Consider the following 13,573-nt stretch of genomic DNA (forward strand, 5'->3'; position numbering starts at 1 on the left):
ATCAGAGTGATCTGTAAGACTTGTACATAAAAACTACAAAATATGGCTAAGAGAAGTTTAAGAAATACTAAACAAATTGAGAGACACTTCATGAATATGGTGGAAGGACAACATTTTTAAAATGTCAATTCTCCTGAAAGTGATCTATAGGGGAAACCCAATCTTTATCAAAACTTATTATAGCATGCTTTTTTATTTTTGGTAGAAAATGACAAACATATTCTTAAACTCATATGGATATGTAAAAGATATAGAATAGCCAAAATAATGTAGAAAAAGAAAAAAATCAGAGGCACAAACTACTCAATTTCAAAACTTACTATAAAGCTATAATAATCAAAACAATGCGGCATGGCCAAAAGTTCTGAATCCTGGGTTATACAAAGATTTCACAGATAAGACACCAAGTGCAAAATTAATTTTAAAAAAGTAATTGATAAATTTAACTTTATTAAACATTTCTACTTTTTGAACATCTCTGTCAAAAAAGAATTAAATACAATCCACGAAGTACTGCCAAACATATCTAATAAAGTACATTATTCAGAATATGTAAGAACTCACAAAACTGAGTAAGAAAATAGTTTCTTAAATAAGCAAAAATTTGGCACAATACTCTTCCAAGTAAAACATGTGGATTGCATATAACTACCTAAAAAGATGTGCAACATCATCAGTCATTAGAGAAATTCAAACTGAAACTAAATTGAGATCCCACTACAACTACTAGAATGGTTAGACAGTAATAGCTTAGCCAATAAAATAATAAAATGGTGGTAAGGATATAGAGTAACTGGAAGTCTCACAAATTTTTGGTATGAATGTAAAATGGTACAATCACTTGGAAAACAGTTTAGAAGTTTCTTTAAACATTAAACATACAACTATCTTATGATTTAGCCACTCAATTCCCAAGTATTTACTCAGGACAAATGACCGCAAAATAGTTATGCAAATACTGGCACATAAATGCTCATAACAGCTTTACTTGCAATTGCTACAAGATGAAAATGATGCAACTATTCATCAACAAGTGATTGGATAAGCAACCCGTGGTATATCTGCCCAATGGTATATAATTCAGTGATAAAAAGGGATGAACTAATATCATGCAGTAACATAAATGAATCTCAGAATAATTGTTTAAAAAGCCAGAAAAAACACCACAAATTGTAAGTTTCCACTGGCATACTTTTCTTTTATTATTATTATACTTTTAAGTTTTAGGGTACATGTGCACAATGTGCAGGTTAGTTACATATGTATACATGTGCCATGCTGGTGTGCTGCACCCATTAACTCGTCATTTAGCATTAGGTATATCTCCTAATGCTATCCCTCCCCGCTCCCCCCACCCCACAACAGGCCCCAGAGTGTGATGTTCCCCCTCCTGTGTCCATGTGTTCTCATTGTTCAATTCCCATTTATGAGTGAGAACATGCGGTGTTTGGTTTTTTGTCCTTGCAATAGTTTACTGAGAATGATGATTTCCAATTTCATCCATGTCCCTACAAAGGACATGAACTCATCATTTTTTATGGCTGCATAGTATTCCATGGTGTATATGTGCCACATTTTCTTAATCCAGTCTATCCTTGTTAGACATTTGGGTTGGTTATAAGTCTTTGCTATTGTGAATAGTGCTGCAATAAACATACGTGTGCATGTGTCTTTATAGCAGCATGATTTATAGTCCTTCGGGTATATACCCAGTAATGGGATGGCTGGGTCAAATGGTATTTCTAGTTCTAGATCCCTGAGGAATCGCCACACTGACTTCCACAATGGTTGAACTAGTTTACAGTCCCACCAACAGTGTAAAAGTGTTCCCATTTCTCTACACCCTCTCCAGCACCTGTTGTTTCCTGACTTTTTAATGATTGCCATTCTAACCGGTATGAGATGGTATCTCATTGTGGTTTTGATTTGCATTTCTCTGATGGCCAGTGATGATGAGCATTTTTTCATGTGTCTTTTGGCTGCATAAATGTCTTCTTTTGAGAAGTGTCTGTTCATATCCTTTGCCCACTTTTTGATGGGGTTGTTTTTTTTCTTGTAAATTTGCTTGAGTTCACTGTAGATTCTGGATATTAGCCCTTTGTCAGATGAGTAGGTTGCGAAAATTTTCTCCCATTTTGTAGGTTGCCTGTTCACTCTGATGGTAGTTTCTTTTGCTGTGCAGAAGCTCTTTAGTTTAATTAGATCCCATTTGTCATGATTGTATATCTAGAAAACCCCATTGTCTCAGCCCAAAATCTCCTTAAGCTGATAAGCAACTTCAGCAAACTCTCAGGATATAAAATCAATGTCCAAAAATCACAAGCATTCTTATACACCAATAACAGACAAACAGAGAGCTAAATCATGAGTGAACTCCCATTCACAATTGCTTCAAAGAGAAGAAAATACTTAGGAATCCAACTTACAAGGGACATGAAAGACCTCTTCAAGGAGAACTACAAACCACTGCTCAACAAAATAAAAGAGGATACAAACAAATGGAAGAACATTCCATGCTCATGGGTAGGAAGAATCAATATCGTGAAAATGGCCATACTGCCCAAGGTAATTTATAGATTCAATGCCAGCCCCATCAAGCTACCAATGACTTTCTTCACAGAATTGGAAAAAAACTACGTTAAAGTTCATATGGAACCAAAAAAGAGCCCGCATCGCCAAGTCAATCCTAAGCCAAAAGAACAAAGCTGGAGGCATCATGCTACCTGACTTCAAACTATACTACAAGGCTACAGTAACCAAAACAGCATGGTACTGGTACCAAAACAGAGATATAGATCAATGGAACAGAACAGAGCCCTCAGAAATAATGCCACTTATCTACAACTATCTGATCTTTGACAAACCTGACAAACACAAGCAATGGGGAAAGGATTCCCTATTTAATAAATAGTGTTGGGAAAACTGGCTAGCCATATGTAGAAAGCTGAAACTGGATCCCTTCCTTACACCTTATACAAAAATTAATTCAAGATAGATTAAAGACTTAAACGTTAGACCTAAAACCATAAAAACCCTAGAAGAAAACCTAGGCATTACCATTCAGGACATAGGCATGGGCAAGGACTTCACGTCTAAAACACCAAAAGCAATGGCAACAAAAGCCAAAACTGACAAATAGTATACATTTTAAGCTAATGAAAATTCTTCTATTGTGATGGAAAGCAGATAAATAGTGGCCTGGGGATGGGAGATGGACAATAGTGGACAATAGCAGGAGGGAGGGATTACAAAGCAGCAATGATAAACTTTTCAGGGTTTATCATTAATGAGATAATGGATGTGCTCATTATCTTGGTTGTGATTATGGCTTCATGGATATATGCATATGGATACATACATACGTATCTCAAATTGTATACTTTATTGTATGTATATCAATTACACTTTGGTAATTCTGTTAAATACAATAGAACCAATCCTGCCAAGGAAGCATTATATCTACAACCAGTAGTAAAACTAGGTATCAGAAAGCCACAGTCCATGTAACTTTCTAGGAATGCACTATTCTTAGTTCTAATGGCCTTGAACAAATGTATCTAACTGGCAGAGGCTAATTCATATTTACAGTCGTAGCTGCAAACCACCATAAGGTATGTGATTTTTAACTTTCCACTTGCAGCATACAATAAAACACATACACAAGGGTTTGAAGTGCATATTGAAGAAGCCAATCTAATATGTGATATAGCATACAGCAGGGTTATTTGAATATCTTTGTTTCTCTTTCTTTTTTTGGTCTCAGCCTTAAAGTAGGAAACTTTAAGTTGCCTTACAGATACTTCATTTTTCTTTTTTTTTTTTTCCTGTTTTATTTTGGATAGATGGCATTTTTGTGTTTTCAGATTAGCTATTTTTTCTTCTGCGGTATCTAATCTACATTTAATCCCAACCCCCAGTATACTTTTTTTCACCTCAGACATGTACTTTTCATCTGTAGAAGTTTGATCTGGGTCTTTTATGAAATCTTTCATGTTCAATATGAAACACAGTTTTTTTTTTAACATAAGGTATAAGATGAAAACTGCTCAAATGTCCTTTTCTACTAATCCTATCATCTATGACATTTTGGGGCCTGTTTTAATTGATTAATTATTGCTTTTATTATGAGACATATCTTCCTGTTTCTTTGTATACCTGATGAACGCTTTACTTTGTGTGCTGAATACATTTTTATTTTTATACATAATTGTGCTTTATTCTATGATATGGTTTGGTCCTGTGTCCCCACCCAAATCTCATCTCAAATTGTAATCCCCACGTATCAAGGGAGGGACCTGGTGGGAGGTAATTGGATCATTAGGCGGCTTCCCCCATATTGTTCTCATGATAGTAAGGGAGATCTCATGAAATCTGATGGTTTTAAAAGTGGCAGTTTTCCCTGTGCACTGTCTCTCCTGCTGCCTTGTGAAGAAAGTGTTTGCTTTTCCTACACCTCCCACCATAAATGTAAGTTTCCTGAGGCCTCCCCAGCCATGTGGAACTGTGAGTCAATTAAACCTCTTTTATTTATAAATTACCTAGTCTCAGGTAGTATATTTATAGCAGTGTGAAAACTGACTAATATAATACATTCTGGAAAGTTGTTTAATTAATTATGAACAATTTTATCCTTTTGGCCCCAAATATTAACCTTTCTTAAGTGGAACCAGGCAGAATTTAGTCTATGGTTAATTATTTCTTCATCTCTCTCACTGCTACTGAAGCAAAACCTTTCTCAGAATTCTATCCAATACTCTACACAATATAAGGTCTTCCATTCTGACTGGTGGTAAAATGAAATCTTTCTAGCACTGCATAAACTTTAGGGATTATTCATTCTGTCCTGTTGGTTCTTTCTCATCCTGTAGTAGCCTCTTCATATGCATGCACTGATCAATGTTTGGTTGGAGACTGGCGGAGATCCACTGAAGATCTTCAGTGTACCCTGTAAACTCTAGTCACCTTGACCTTCCAGACTCCTTGTTCCATCTCCTTGATTCAGGATGATAGTTAACCTCTGCCTGGGTTTCCTGTCTTTGGGCAGAAGTATGGAAATTCTCTCAAGACAGTGAGCTGGGGAAATTGAAGCGCTCATATTATCTGTTTTCTATCTCTCAGGATTAACTACCCTTTGTAGCTTGATCTCTTAAAGATTGTTTTTATATATACTTGATTCAGTTTTTAAGTTGTTTCAAGCAGGAGGTTAAATTGGTCTAGTTATACTGTCTTGTTTAGAAGTAAAGATGTCAAAGGCTTTTTTTCATCTTATATACAATTTAAATAATTTATTCAACAAGGTATGTATAGTCAAGAGGGACAGAGCAAGAGAAATTTAATCTGAACATATGGACTTACGCTACTGTTATCAATTAGAGGCTGTGGCCAAAGGCAAGTCATTTCACCTTTCTAAGCTTCAGCATTCTCCTCTGTGGAATTAAGGTGTTAATACCTGCCTTCTCTGCTTGTGTTGTTATTGTGAGGCTTTAGCATGGTTGAAATATTTCAAAGAACATATTGTAAATAGTTCTCCAATGATAAGCAATTCTATAGCCAATATGATAAATATTAAAATGCATACTGAAAAGGAAATGAGCTTTGGCTTCAGGGTTACAGGCTCAGAAACTGTTTCTGTTATTTATTAAGTATACGGTGAGTTGATGAAGCTCTCTGAATCTCAATTTACTCTTCTTTAAAATGAAAGTAACTGTACTTACATTGAAGGCTTGTTTTAGAAAATGTGAAAGAAAAATATATATAAGATGTCTAGGAAAGTAAACATAGTAGAATATCAATGTGTGTTAACTCTTAGATTACGTAATGAGAAGTAAAAGACAAAGAAGCAGGCTGTGGAAAAAGACAGCTCTTCACACACCTGTTACATATTTGTATTGTCTGGACTGTTTTCAAAAAAAGTGGGTATCAGAGCCACCACCAATCTACATAGCAATTTTGTATGAGTTATAAACGGAAGCCTCCTGTATGTGAACAAATGAGAAAAAGATGCCCCTTGCTTCAGGTGATACAGCCTTGTAGTAGTGAACATGGATTAATGAGCAAAGAGTAAGCTGGATTTTAGCCTGCCACTCCCAGGGACAGGCTTCTCTTTACAGCGCACAAACTATGCAGCCTCATATGGAGGTGCTGGTAGTAACAGGACCCAGTGCATATTCTCAGTATGCTCTCGGCTGCATGGCTTCTTGCTCAGAACCCAGGGAATCTGACAAAAAGGAATAATCTAAGAATAAGCTGGAGTTGACAACGTGGTCCTGAGATATTTAGAAATGTACTTGCTTTGAATCACAAGAAGTTACGTTACAGAGTGTAGTATTTGGGAGAAATTGGCAATAGAAAATATTACTATGTGATCTACTCTACTATGAGTCAAATAATGCAGGAATTCTTGTAAATACTGAGAATATAAAATAGGCATCTTGTTTTTCTAAAAATACATATAGAAAGGTACCAAAATCTCTTTAGACTGCATTTTCCTTTTTACTTGAAGAGATTTTTTTAAAGATTGTGTGATTCATTTGAACTAAATTTTTTACTTTCAGGTTGTACCAAAATATAATGCTAAATATTGTATTTGGATTAAAATGTGAAGTAATTAGAACTCATGCCATTGAAGCCTATCTGTGAAAGACCTGTTTATTTGAAAGTAATAAGTGAGAATAAAGCAGTGGCATTCCACCAAGACAGGTTTCTGAAGGCTGCCAGTATTCCAATCAAGAAAAATATTATTTATGAAAAAGTAACAATAGCCACCAAAGCCATAAATCTTTCAGTAAGGTAAGGCTGTAACACTATGAATGAATGTTTTATAACAATTTCAAAAAATATTCAGAAATATTTAGATGATATTTGTACCTTCCTTTATTCATTTACTCATATATCTATATACTTACTGAAAATTAACCAAGCCATCCTTCAACTTTCTGAATCATTTCTTTACTCACCTTTATAGCAAAAATACTCAAAAGTGTTGTATATGTTGACAATAGGCAAAATAGGCAAATCCCCTTTTTGTTTTTCCTCAGCCCACATCATTTGATATTCTCAATCACTCATTGGAATGAGTTTTGCTAATTTTAAAGACAACCTAGATCCTTCTAGTTTCAATAGTTTCTTTTCCACATTTTATCCAAATTCTCAACAGCATTTAAAGCAGTTTACCACCTTGTTGAAAATTTAAGGAAAAGAAGCACTCTTCTAGGTTTATTTTTCATTATTTCGAAACAAGACTTTCCACTCTTCTGATTTCCTTTATGATTTCTTATGGCAAAGAACCCCCAGAATTTCCACTCTTCCTTTCAAAACATAGTTTTTGCTTATTAGTTAGTTGCCTGCCACTGGAGATGGAGACTACACTTCCTACTTCACCTCCAGGTATGGCTATGCCATTAGTTCTCACCCATGGAATGTGAGAGAAGCTGATCTGCCTTTCTTTCAGATAATATGTATGTATGCTATGATCCATGCTCTCCTTTTTATTCTGATGACACAACTCCAGGGAAGCTGAATCTATAAGCCAGAAGGAAACTTAGTCTTTGAATCATTAAATGAAGGAAAGCCTTTTATATATAAATATAAGTCTTTTATATATAATCAGGAACTCTGGTCTTAAACTATTATGTGAAAGACTTTTGAACTCTTACTATGTGGTTGTCTTATGTATTTTGGCATCTATTTTTCTAACAGCTGTTACTACTCTAAGAAAAATAGTGCAATAATAATATAAGCTTATTTGAGATACATAGCACAAATGGAAAGATTGGTCTTACACGGGACAAGGACACTTCTATTACACAAGAAGAAAGGATTATAATACATAAAAATGTGGAATAAGATTGTTGGCTTTGATTATCTGAGGTATAGATGAATCTCAGCTGACTGTCCATTTTTGCTAGGAACTACAAAGCAAAGCAACCAGAGAGTGGGAGGCTAGGAGAGTCCGACATATTCATGTAAGTAAACAATGTGACGCAGTCATCTCGGAGAATGAGAAAGCACAGGATATGTCTGGCAGTATTGAAACATAATTTGAAATTCATAGATTCTACTAAATTTCTTTAAAACTATTCAGTTATCCAGTTGGGTTTGTCCAGAGAAAGAGTTTAATCAGGTGAATCGGACTAAGGGACAGAGGAGGAAAGGACTATTGAAGATTATTTGCACAGAAAGAACTACAGCATCCAAACTGAATTGTAAAGGTTGTGAGAGCATGAAAAAGGCTCTGAATAGCTACAGAGACATAGGGTCAGAGGAACCTGCGTGTTTTTTTTTTTTTATGGGGGCCAAAAGAATGGTAGGATTAAAGTATTTAGATAAGTAGATGGAATGATAGAAGGTAGTGGTCAAAACCTGAGAGAAAAATGAATACTGTAATCTAGTAACATGTATTTAGAAATTTTAGTTGGAAATTTTTAGTGAAAGAGGAAAAATAATTTTTCAGCTATTATCGAGAAAGCATAACAATATTCTGTCCATTTATGACTCCCTTCATCAGCTGGTCTTTGCCTTGCCTCCAAAGAGCCTTCTCCAAACAGCACAATAGACCTGCACAACACAGTATTGTGTAATTCTTCATAAAAAATTAGCATTAAGGTTTGGAATCTGTACTTGGTTTGCTCACTTTCTAGTTGAGTGAACGTTGCTGAAATTTTCCAGGTTACAATTTCCTCAGCTTTACTGTTGAAATAATGGCAAATATCTCAAAGGATAAGTATACAGATGAAGATATGTTTAAGAGTACTCAGAAGTAGCTAAAATATATGATCTCAAAAATAAATTGTTAGAGAACGTGTCATAAAATTGTCTATTATTATTTTATTAATTATTATACTATGGTTTCAAGAAACAGAATTAAAGAGCAAGGACTAAAGGTTACAAGAAGGTAAATATCAATTCAGTCTATGGAAGTATTCTTAAACAACTGGAACTATCCTCACTGAAAAATTAGACCAATGTTACCTTTCTCCAGGCTATGGACTCATCAGGAAAGAAAAAGAAAAGAAGTGGAATTTTATCTTACCTTCTCAAGGGGACAACAAGAACTCAGTTTCCTAGATAACTCAGTTTCCTTTTTCTCAAGCTATTGTTTTTTTCCTTTTAATTCTGAAATTGATGAGAAGTTAAGGTGCTAAATTTTATCTTTGAGGTGGTAAATTTCTGATGGAGGTGGCCATGTGAATGCCAGAGGATTAAATAATTAGACGTGCCATAGCCGCCTAAATTTAGCCCAGAAGGAGTTGATCTTAAAAGCGGCACGTGGGGATTCAGACAATGAGCATTTTGGTGATAAAAAAATGTACTATCAAGGATTACTCCTTGAGTTTCTTAGACTGTGTTAGCCACAGCATTCGTGTGTCATGTCAAGAGAAGAAAAAAAATATACTGAAATTGGATGTCTCAATAGCTATGATATGTAGGAGATGGGCTACATTAAACATTCATTATAACATTAATAATATATTATCTGACTCATGATATAAAACAATGAATATTCTTTCAAGCTAATTAAGTTTTCATCACTGAGAGTGGAATACTATCTTGTTTTCTAGAGGCTTGGCAGCATTTGTCTGGCATGCCAAAGAGAGAGGGAGGAGACATCTGTCTTGTAATCATGCTTAGGGTAAAAATTCTCCAAATTCCTTTCGAAAATGAAGCTTCCATGATTCTAAAATCATAAACCTTTCTACATTATGAACTCATCTTTAAAATATCAGATTCACAGTAGTACGAAACAGACCAAGAATTAAATACAGCCCAACTACTAGGATGGGAATGCTGTATTACTACATGTTTGCCATTACAGTCTATGAGACCAAAAATAATTTTGGTAACCAAAAGGAGAATTATTTATATGTATCCAAGCAGGATAATCTATCAGTTTTCTGAGAGAGTTTATCAAAAATAGGTAGAGTTTAAGTGTCCATGCTATCTCGTTAATAAAGAAAATAATGCCTCTTAATCAGAATTACAGAGCATGAGATAAATAACCACTTCATCCTCCAACCACCAAGAACCAGAAGCAATACTAACGTTAGGATTCCCGAGCATAAACTTCATCCACAGAGGTGAATTATTGCTTAGTTTTAATTTAAATACAGTGTCTCCGTGTGTTGCTTCTAGATGGTGATAAGCTAGACAATTAATTCTATGTGTGCCATATCTACACAAGAGATCTTTGTGTATGTACCAACATCTTTGTGTATTACCAACACTGTAGAGGGGACAGAAAATGTTGAAACACATTTATTAAGTACCTGTAGTTTACTAGGTACCATATTAGGTTCTGAGAATATAGTTAATAATTATGTTAACTATAATTATTCAGGAATTCCACAAGCCAACAGGGATATGAATAAAATTTATCATTGAAACCTTACATCACAATAATGACTGCAGGCCTTTGTGTTTCTAAAACAGGAAGAATTAAATATCATACAACAGAGCAGATAAGTGAGTTGGGTAAGCACTCATAGCAAAAGGTAGTACTTGACATGAATCTTCAAATAAGACACAGCAGGTAGAGACACAAATGTAGAAAGGACATTCTAGAGAGGGAAAACCATGAGCAAAGGCATGACCATGAGACTTGGCAGTGAAATGATACTAAAAAATTATTTCCTCTTTTGTTCTAACAGCTGTATATAAAGGAGATGATCTTATATGTAGCCTCATCTGCCTAACTAGAATCTGGCCCAGTGACTAGATTAAAATTATGCTGTTGCAATATGACAGATTGATCATTACCTACACTACTAGGAGGTATTCCTTGCTAGGGAACTATTCCTAATAACTCAGCAGGATACACTTCTCATGCCTGAATGGTATACCTGTCTGAAAAACCATCTTTATGTAACCTGACAGAACATTCCCCTCATGTGAGTGTATTCTGGATTGAAAATGACAGCTTGCTTTCTACAATCCCCTCTTTGCTATGTTTCCACAATTCACAGAAGACTCATTTATTCATTATTTCATTTTGTTTTATATGCTATTGTTTTTCATACCTATATTCATTGGCTTTTATTCTAGTTCTATTCCACATCAACTCCTTCTGGGACATCACGTGATAAAATGTTGATGCTAATGGATTTGGGAGGAAAAAAATCCTTCAGTTTGTATTTGTAGTACTGAAGAAGATGGACTCACTTTTATTCTCCTTATTACTTCCCAGAAGATGACAAAGACATGCATATCAGCTGAGTCTTCCAAATTGTAAATCAATTCTCCAAAGAATGAACATTTTTGTTAAACCACCTAGGTGCCTTCCTAGATTTGAAACAACCAGCTTGGTGGAATATGTTGGTTGTAATAATAAAAACAGAAAGGTCAAATAAAAAAGAAACACATATTCGAGTATGTTCTCAGCAAAATTAAGTACAAATTTCTATGTGTTTCATAGCTTCTATTTCATGACCACACCTTCTATGCATTCCTCTATTTCCTCTTTCACTATAGCAAGTTTTTCCTCTTTTCAATGCATCCTGTAATTCCCTACAGATCAATCTTTCTACAACATTGTTACTTGCAGAAGCAAAAACAAGACACTTGACTCACCTGCTTACAAGATAAACTCCAAGCTCCTTAAGCTGCCCAGTCTAACTAGCCCCACCCTTCCAGAGCTAAGCCTCTTCTGCTACATCAAATCCCTACTCAAGTCCAGTAGATCTCTTCCTTGTTTCACTTTGCCACATGTATGTCTTTGCGAAAGAGTTGTTCTCCCTGCTATCTGCCTGCCTATCCTATTTCCCATCAAGACCATGTCAAATCTCATTCCAGCCCCTTTCCTAAATTGCAGTTATCTTACAGGCATAAACCTCTATGACAATCATAAATGATTCCAAGTTATAAGATAGCATGAGAAGCATAATAGTAACCTATCTTCTTAAGAGGCCTAAATATCATAAGTGAAAGGCAAGTTTATTTGCTTTTTACATACTTCTCTTTCTATTCAGGAAAGACACTTCAAAGGTTTATTACATTTTTTGTTTGTTGGTTGGTTTTGTCCCACATGGAAAGTTAAGACCAACAGTTCCATGAGGATACAGAATGTACATTTTACATTTTTTCATGTACTCTAGTAGAGTACCTGGCACATAGTACACATCCAATGTGCATCTGCTGAATCAATAAATGTTCACTTCCATAGAATTTTATAGGGATCATTGTATAAGGATCACACTTATTTACAAACTTCCTTTGAAAGCTAGTTGTTAGTGTATGATCTTAGAAAAATAAAGTTATGTTTTGTCAGACATACAACATAAAATATGCTATGAATTCCTACCAAAAAAAATTAAGAAAAATACAAGAGACAGAAACTCTCCTGATGGCCTAAGTATAGGCATTTGATGAGGTTTGATAGATTTGAATAAATAGTGTTACCTCCCGATTTTACATTCAACCAACATTTATTGATTCTTGTCACTGTGTTGGATTTAGGAAATATGAAGACTTAAAAAATTCCATTTCACCAAAAGCTCTAAATAGAAGACAATGACAAATCAATGCACAATTATTTACAATGTGATCTGAATTATGATGCAGATTTTATGTACACATGCTGTGAGAGTGTATCTCACACTGGATTACACAGAAAGTTTCTCAGAGGCAGTCATGTAGAAATTGGGTTTTAAAAGACTCATAAATACTAACCTTATTTAAATGAAACAAATGAACAGCAGCTGTGTTAGTGAGAAGTTGAAACAAGGAAGTGTGTGCCAGAGAAAACATTCCCTGTAAAAGCATGGCAGCAGAGACATGCTCAAGTAATTACAAATATCTTAGTATGATCAGATGTGCCTATATTGGGTTATGGAGTGAGAGTAGGAGGGTGGGTAGAAGACAGGTCATCTACACCTTTTTAGATTTTATCCTGTAATCAAAGGAGATGCCATTCAGTGTTTCTAGGCACCAAAGTGAAACAATCCAATTTATGCCTAAGACCACTACCAACAAAGTTCTGAACAGATTGCAGAAAACAAGACGAGGAAAGCAGGAGAAAATGTTTTGAGGTTTTGGCAGTAATCTTGGTGAGAAATCAAATAAACCTGAACTAAGGTAATGACAGTAAGGATTTTTTTCAAAAAAAAAAAAAAAGAAGTTATATATTTAGTGGTAGACATAGCATTGGGCTAAGAGATAGAAAGGAATTAAAGATGATGTTTAACTTTCTGGCTTGGCAGACCTTCTGAGTTGTTGAAATATCCATTTATAAAGAAATGCAGAGAGGCAGATCTGAGGGATTATAAATTCCTATATTTTGAATAAACATAATACCTTTTGTTACAGCAATCATAAAAAATAGAAAGTGTACTTTTCCATTTGATAATTCTTATAATAGTGTATAATCCCCTGGAAGGATAGGCATTAATTAGTATTGTTTAACATCATTTAAGGCTGCATACAAACTAATATTTTACAGAATTTTAAAATATAAAACAAAATCTGTACTTAATTGCACCAAACCTCAACAGTTATCTTTCTCTTTTCTCTTTGTTGTTTCATTGATAGAAACCTTTATTACCACTGTTTTTTTTTTCAATAACAACTCAGAGAAGTCTTC

The 13,573-nt window shown here is 34.8% G+C and overlaps 1 protein-coding gene across 1 annotated transcript in view; it reads right to left on the reverse strand.

Annotated features, from left to right (window-relative positions):
* Positions 1-13,573, reverse strand: part of MGAT4C (MGAT4 family member C) — a 1,374,466-nt gene that overhangs the window by 1,336,764 nt on the left and 24,129 nt on the right. The gene's annotated exons all lie outside the window — the stretch shown is intronic.

Source organism: Gorilla gorilla, chromosome 10 (genome assembly GCF_029281585.2).
Source record: "Gorilla gorilla gorilla isolate KB3781 chromosome 10, NHGRI_mGorGor1-v2.1_pri, whole genome shotgun sequence".
Taxonomy (NCBI): Eukaryota; Metazoa; Chordata; class Mammalia; order Primates; family Hominidae; genus Gorilla; species Gorilla gorilla.